The sequence below is a fragment of the Thalassophryne amazonica genome, chromosome 6 (assembly GCF_902500255.1).
Source record: "Thalassophryne amazonica chromosome 6, fThaAma1.1, whole genome shotgun sequence".
In the NCBI taxonomy this organism is placed as follows: domain Eukaryota; kingdom Metazoa; phylum Chordata; class Actinopteri; order Batrachoidiformes; family Batrachoididae; genus Thalassophryne; species Thalassophryne amazonica.
Window position 1 is genome coordinate 17,824,554 of NC_047108.1, and position 8,505 is coordinate 17,833,058.

The following is an 8,505-nucleotide window of genomic DNA, read 5'->3' on the forward strand; positions in this document are numbered from 1 at the left end:
GTGCTTGCACACAGGGGGTAGTTTTGACCGCTGGGGTTTTTACGTAATTATTGTATGGCCTTGCCTTACAATATAAAGCGCCTTGGGGCAACTGTTTGTTGTGATTTGGCGCTATATAAATAAAATTGATTGATTGATTGATTAATTCCAGTTTATCTGGTCTGAGATCTGAGGTTGAGTTCCAGCCGTAGCCTCTGTGGCACAAAGGCAAGAACATTCCAAGGCACTCTCCATAATGTCATAATGTCATGGCATGGTCATGTTAGAGCTCAAAACAAATCCTGACATAGTTCAGCATCAAACCATCAGAGTCAAACTGATGTTGTGAGAACCAACATGTCCTGTTATTGAGGTCATCCACCAATAAAGATCCTCCACGTGGACAAACAGAGCTGTGGAGGCAAAAGTAACAAAAACACTTGGCTCTGATTTACTAAGATCCCAGGTAACGAGGGCCAAATTGCGTGGGCAATCCAAACTTCAATGTGTTGGGGGTGGAGACTGTTTTGTGCCTCATTTATGAATAATTGTGCAACTGACACAAAGAGCAGTATACGAGGTCTGTTAGAAAAGTATCGGACCTTTTTATTTTTTGCAAAAACCTGATGGATTTGAATCAAGTGTGCTTGCATGAGCCAACCTTGAACCTTCGTGCGCATGCATGAATTTTTTCACGCCTGTCGATTGCGTCATTTGCTGGTAAGCAGCCTTTGTGTGAGGACATGTGTAGTGCTCTCGGCGGATTTCATTGCAAGGAAAATGATGGAACGACTGGAGCAGCGCCGCATCAAATTTTGCCAGAAACTGGGCGACAGCCAAGTGGAAACCATTTGCAAGATTCAGACGGCTTTCAGTGGCGGGCATCATTTTTCGGAGCCCAGCATGTCCTGAGACTTCAACACGGAGGTGCTTTTGCTCCACTGTTAGGAGCTTTGCCACGAATTTCGTTGCCACTCTTTTCATGGCCAAATCTTCTGTCACAGTGGAATGCACCGAAAAAGTGCTGATGTCCACCTCTTCCGCAATTTCTCAGACAGTCACACGATGGTCCCGCATCACCACAGCATTCACTTTGGAAATGATCTGGTCATTTCAGCATGTTGATGGCTGACCGGAGCATGGCTCGCTCTCCACCGTTGTGCGAACGTCTTTAAACCAGTTGTACCGCTCCTTAATCTGTGTGCTGCCCAGAGGATCGTCACCGAAAGCCGCCTGAATCTTCCGAATGGTTTCCACCTGGCTGTCGCTCAGTTTCTGGCAAAATTTGATGCAGCGCTGCTCCAGTCTTTCCGCCATTTCCTTGCAATGAAAAGCCGCCGAGCGCACTACACATGTCCTCACACAAAGGCTTCTTACCAGCAAATGACGCAATCGACAGCCGTGAAAAAATTCATGCATGCGCACGAAGGCTCAGGGCTGGCTCATGCAAGCACACATGATTCAAATCCATCAGGTTTTTGCAAAAAACAAAAAGGTCCGATACTTTTCTAACAGACCTCGTACAAATGAGAATTTTGTGCATTAATTCCCTTAAGAGCAAAATGAAACGCAATCAGCTACTTGAACATATCTGCCTTCATTGCACAACGAACTCTGACACATAACTGTTCATACGCTGGCCATTTAAAAAACACACTCACTCCTATTTCAGACATCTAATTATTGTTCCATCCACAGTATTGAAGCAAACTGATTAACAAAGCAAGTTCTGTTAATCAGTTTGCTTCAGCGCATCAGCGTGTTCATGTGCTGTGCTGTGTCCGATATGCAGGTCTATTCATTTTGCGTACAAAGCGTGACAAATCAATGACCATTATCATCAGGTATTGGACTAAAATATACTTTGTGCTCAGTGCAGAACTAAAGTCCACGTGTTACAGATGAAGACGTTCATTACTAAAGACACAAGCACAAAATAAACCGTTAACTCGTTCAATATGCCTGACGTTTACAAAGAATGATTCATTTACGTGTTAATTTATAATCTGTGCAGCCAGTACTGGAACAGCAGTCTGTCAACCACAGTAACTTCACACCAAGGTTTCAAACACACAAAATACAGACACTATCAGCACCCAGTTTTGACTTTGAGCACACAGTGTGCAAGCATCACCTCTTTGCATGTTACTCTCCCACACTTTTGCACACTCAGGTAGACAAACCCCATATTCATGAAAGCAAATGCGCTAAACTTTAGTGGCTAAATGGACAATAGGAGCTATTAACAGACAGAATCAGGCTCTTTTTCTGTTTCACACTGGTGCGGTGGTTACTGTTGTTACACTTGCAGCAGTCCGTTGGCTTTAAATCCAGCCATGTTTGATGAGTTTTCGGTGGGAGGTGATGATGGACCAGCTTATCTTGGAGAGTAGGACATCTTCTGAAACTGGTTAATGGTTATCAAAGGAAGCTCTGACTGAGAATGCCATCACTTTTAACAATAACCAAGTTCCTATTTATCATCTGTTTAATATTTCCTGCTTCTCTACTGTATGTTGTTACAAATTCCAGTCAGTTTTAGTTTGTTTCAGTCAATCTTTCCTGATGTTTGGATTTTGGAGGATGGCGTTTCTCTCTCCTTGTTCCTGAAAGCGTGCCTTGGATTTGGCCTCAAACCCCTTTTCCTGGTCAAATATTCTCCTCTGTCGTTGGAACTGGCATGTTTAAACCACTTAGGATGAAAACTTCTGGAATATAACAGTGTTTTCCAGGCTTCTGTCGGTTTGCTAAATATGGATGCATGCAGAATTCCTTGAAGGTCCTTAATGACCTTACCATCTATAAACTACTCGGCATCAACCTACCTACAAGAAAGGTTCCAACTTAATTGGGAATCACTCCCTGAATTACTTGGGTATAACTCTCACTAGGGACATATCCATAATTATGACCCTCTTTCCTTAGCAATAAAATCAGACCTAAATAGATGGAATCTGGTCCCATTCCCCAATTTAAATTCAAGGATAATGTCAATAAAAATGAATGTCGTTCCGAGACTACTTTATTTATTTGGAACTTTACCTATTGAAGTAAGTGAGGCACAGTTTGGGGAGTGGGACAAGTGGATCTCCCGGTTTATATGGCAGGGGAAGAAAGTAAGAATTCGCCACTCAGTGTTACAACTACAACCCCTGGCAAAAATTATGGAATCACCGGCCTCGGAGGATGTTCATTCAGTTGTTTAATTTTGTAGAAAAAAAAAGCAGATCACAGACATGACACAAAACTAAAGTCATTTCAAATGGCAACTTTCTGGCTTTAAGAAACACTATAAGAAATCAGGAAAAAAAATTGTGGCAGTCAGTAACGGTTACTTTTTTAGACCAAGCAGAGGGAAAATAATATGGAATCACTCAATTCTGAGGAAAAAATTATGGAATCATGAAAAACAAAAGAACGCTCCAACACATCACTAGTATTTTGTTGCACCACCTCTGGCTTTTATAACAGCTTGTAGTCTCTGAGGCATGGACTTAATGAGTGACAGACAGTACTCTTCATCAATCTGGCTCCAACTTTCTCTGATTGCTGTTGCCAGATCAGCTTTGCAGGTTGGAGCCTTGTCATGGACCATTTTCTTCAACTTCCACCAAAGATTTTCAATTGGATTAAGACCCGGACTTATTTGCAGGCCATGACATTGACCCTATGTGTCTTTTTTGCAAGGAATGTTTTCACAGTTTTTGCTCTATGGCAAGATGCATTATCATCTTGAAAAATGATTTCATCATTCCCAAACATCCTTTCAATTGATGGGATAAGAAAAGTGTCCAAAATATCAACGTAAACTTGTGCATTTATTGATGATGTAATGACAGCCATCTCCCCAGTGCCTTTACTTGACATGCAGCCCCATATCATCAATGACTGTGGAAATTTACATGTTCTCTTCAGGCAGTCATCTTTATAAATCTCATTGGAACAGCACCAAACAAAAGTTCCAGCATCATCACCTTGCCCAATGCAGATTCGAGATTCATCACTGAATATGACTTTCATCCAGTCATCCACAGTCCATGACTGCTTTTCCTTAGCCCATTGTAACCTTGTTTTTTTCTGTTTAAGCGTTAATGATGGCTTTCGTTTAGCTTTTCTGTATGTAAATCCCATTTCCTTTAGGCAGTTTCTTACAGTTCTGTTGGGAAAGTGTAAGTACACGGACCCACAACAGGGGGCGCAAATGAACGGACAATGGAATAGGTCAAATAACAACACTTTACTGTTGCGAACGTGCACAACAAACACAACAGATCACACAATAGATCGAAGGTCAAATTACAAGGTGTCGTGTGGGCAGGCTCGAGGATAGGAGACGCCTGTCCAAAGCAGAACCGGAACCACACGATTTCCTCCGCCACCAGACCCCGGGAATACTGGAGCCGCCAAGTCCCAAACTCCCAGGTGGCCACTGCCTCCGCGTGTTGGACCTGGTACTGCTGGCGAGGAACAAAAACACAGTTAAACGTGGGTGCGTCTGCACCCAGCAATCTGCACGGCAGGGAAGCTACCTCCACCTTCTCGTTGGAGAAAAAGTCTGTTATCACTCACAAAATCACAAAAAAAAGGCTTTCAATCAAGCTGTCAGGCTGAGGATATTACCTTTCAGGTAGAACGATATCTCGGCAATGAGGTGGAGATGCCATCTTGCTGATATACCATTGTGGATCTGATGAATGATGACAGCTGTCGTCGGTGATAAGCGACAGCTGTCACCCCGGCTGCTCCTGTGAGGCGGCAGCGCCCTCTGGTGCCTGGAGCCCGCACTCCAGGCAGGACGCCCTCTGGTGGTGGTGGACCAGCAGTACCTCCTCTTCAGCGGCCCACACAACAAGTTCGGTCACAAACATTGACTCCAGTTTCCTCCCATTCATTTATTTGTTTTGTTGTGCATTTTCGATTTTTGAGACATATTGCTTTAGGTTTTCTGTCTTGACGCTTTGTTGTCTTCCTTGGTCTACCAGTATGTTTGCCTTTACCAACCTTCCCATGTTGTTTGTATTTGGTCCAGAGTTTAGACACAGCTGACTGTGAAGAACCAACAGCTTTTGCAATATTGCGTGATGATTTGCCCTCTTAAGAGTTTGATAATCCTCTCCTTTGTTTCAATTGACATCTCTCATGTTGGAGCCATGATTCATGTCAGTGCACTTGGTGTAACAGCTCTCCAAGGTGTGATCACTCCTTTTTAGATGCAGACTAACGAGCAGATCTGATTTGATGCAGGTGTTAGTTTTGGGGATGAAAATTTACAGGGTGATTCCATAATTTATTCCTCAGAATTGAGTGATTCCATATTTTTTTCCCTCTGCTTGGTCTAAAAAAGTAACCGTTACTGACTGCCACAATTTTTTTTTCCTCATTTCTTAAAGCCAGAAAGTTGCCATTTGAAATGACTTTAGTTTTGTGTCATGTCTGTGATCTGCTTTTTTTCTACAAAATTAAACAACTGAATGAACATCCTCCGAGGCCGGTGATTCCATAATTTTTGCTAGGGGTTGTAGGTAAAGAAAAAGGAGGTGTAATGCTCCCATGTTTACAATATTATTACTTTGCTGCACAGATCATTCCTCTGTTGCAATGGTGTAACCCATACATGAAAGCTAAATGGAAAACAACAGAATTTAATTCCTGTCCTGAATTCCCACTACACGATGCCATAGCTGACAGGAAACTAGCAAACAGATTAAGAGGGGAGGGGCTATGGGTAGAACATACACTGAAAATATGGTACAAAGTAGTCAAAGGAGGTAAATTGGAAAATATGCTAAAACTCAGATGGTGTGCATATGACACTGATTTCAAACCTAACTTAAATGATGGACGATTCAAATTATGGACAAAAAAACGGACTAACAACCTTTCATTCTTTTACACACAAGGAAATACTCAGCAGCTTTCAGTCACTACAAACAAACAATGGTTTGGGGTGGTATGATTTCTTCAGATTCCTACAGAGAGACAATTTTAACAATCAATGCAACATTGCAAAACTTACAAAAGAAGAGTATGATTTCTACAAAATTATGAAAGCGTCGTACGAGGGCTCCCTGTAAAAAGCTATCTCCAAGTTATATACTGCACTCCTAAATGCTAAAAATGACAATACTCTTCACATTAAGAAAAAATGGGAAATGGAAGCGGGAGTAGCTATATCTAATGAGAACTGGGAGAAAATTTGTAGTTTCCAGTGGTATTCCACTAGTTCACTATCCTGGAGAGAGCACTGCTGGAAAAATATAATAAGATTTTTTAGAACACCCCTGCAGAGTAAATATAAAAATTTAAATGCAGAATGTTGGGGAAAATGCAGCTCTCTAGAGGCAGACCATTTCCATGTGTTTTGGTCTTGCCCGATTTTAAATCAATACTGGTCTGGAATGCATAAGGCTCTGAAAGATGTATTCAAGGTTCAAATTAATAATGATTTAATAAGCCTATATCTTGGTTTGATTGTGACTGTTGAAGGAGGAGTGGATGTGAGGCTGCTTCAGGCTCTTCTAGCAGCCAGTAAAAAAAAAAAAAAAAAATCAATTACACAGAAATGGTTAAATCCAACCCCCCCAACATTAGAAGACTGGTTTAACACTGTTTTAGAAATATTTAAATTGGAAAAATTGACATTTTCCTTAAGAACCCAGAAAGAAAAATTTTATAATATTTGGAGGGGGTGGATCAGGTTCATATCCCGGTATAGAAGTGATTTTATATAATGTTTGAATCCTGGTGGCATTGAAACTCTGTATCAATGTCCGGAAACTGTAATAAGATGACTGGACATAGTTCTTTCTGTATATGTAAAAAAAAAGTACCTGTAATTCTCAGTTAAAGCAACAATGTTGTTTTGTTCATTTATTCAAAAATGTAAAAGCAAGAAAAGGACGCATCTTGTATGTTTAAACAGACTGTAATGAATGCATCCTTTTCAATAAAAAAGTGAATGGGAAATCAAAAAAAATGACCTTACAATCTAAACAAAATAAGCTTTCCTTATGTTGCTACTGAGATATGGTACTACTCAGACAACTTAGTAAACCAACATACAGTGTTTACACCTCCAAACTAGTCAGAATTGGTTGAATCTGTGATAATTACCAAGGTTTTCCACTAGACACCACAAACTTACTAGTAGATTGGTTAAACAAGGGTTTCTGTATGACAAATTGGTTCTTCAGTTTAAAGGGTTCTTTAACAGATATCCAGAGATAATATCTAAGTTTGGGGTTTCCATTAGAAAGCGTGTAGAGGATGGAATTTGTTTGCCTATAGTAGCAATCCATACCCTAGCTAGCAGGGTGAGCTTTAGATTTTGTAGTTTAGCCAACTAGCTATAATTTAGTTTTACAGCAAGTCCATAGACTAGGAAGATGTAGACTACAACCTTCTCCTGTATGAATACCTAGGATTTGTTGTTTACTGCCCTGATTGTGTACAATGTAACTTGTGTATGTGTTCCCCCAGAGGAGCTGGGGGAGGTGTGTGTGGTTCGGGAGGTCTGGGCGGCTTTGCTTGAGCTGCTGCCCCTGCGACCCGACCCCGGATGAAGTGGAAGAAAATGGATGGATGGATGGATGGTTAAGTGGCCGTTGATCTGAAAAAGTCTAACACATCAACAACATTCCACACAGACCAAGGCCACTCTGAGCACTCATATACACCTCCAACAATTCTTACCCGCTTCAAGTTTGCGTGTGGGCAGTGCAGGTGAGGGTCCAGATGCTTTAGGAGGGACATCAAACTGATCACGCAAGTCAGGAGGAGGAGGGAGGGGAGGATCTACCTTCAGGGGAAGAGGATGTGACGGAGGCATGAAAGTCTTCATACTGGAAATCCCTACAGGGAGAGAAAGAGTGAAAAACATTGAACAGAGTAAACAGAATGTTGCCATTTTGTTTGTTATTGTTGTTTTTTGTTGATTAATAATTTGTCACCGTCCGTCCCCTCAAAATCACTAATCTTACCAAAATGCACATTTTATAGGAGGCACAGTAAAAAAAAAATTAAAAAAGGCTTAATCACCAAAGTGTTTCAGAAGCACAGCAGTTAGCACCGTTGCCTCCGAGCAAATAGGTCCAGGGTTCAAAGCCCAACATGCCTATTCAGCATGTACATGTGGATTAGATTTAAATTTCTTTTCATGGGGCCCAAAATCCTTGGCAGCACACCTGATCACGAGTCCAAGGTCTCCAATAACCCGGATCCTATGAGTCCTTTGGCTGGCTGCTGCTAAGTACACAAAGCGAGTTAGTGGACTCATCAGAAACACTACAGACTCAGATTGCTGTGATGTGTCACTTATCTATATGTTGGTCCTAATTTATGGTTTGTTCTTTGTTTGTGTGCTGTTGGTGATTAGTTTCTGTCTGTCCTTTTGTTTGTATCCATTGTGTTCACTCCCCTGTCCTTGTCTGTCATCTGTGTTTGTCGTCTTTGTGGTCTGTCCCCTCCCCGTCTTTGTCGTTGGTCTCATTGTCCTTGTGAGCTGTCCCTTGTCCTTGTCTCTGTGAT

General features: G+C 41.5%; 1 protein-coding gene across 1 annotated transcript in view; it reads right to left on the reverse strand.

Moving 5' to 3' along the window:
• The window catches only part of irak1 (interleukin-1 receptor-associated kinase 1), a 51,949-nt gene extending 44,246 nt beyond the window's left edge, over positions 1-7,703 (reverse strand). The window contains 1 exon segment of the mRNA XM_034171835.1: positions 7,672-7,703. The gene's annotated coding sequence lies outside the window, so the exon portion shown is untranslated.
• Between the last annotated feature and the right edge of the window lie 802 nt (positions 7,704-8,505).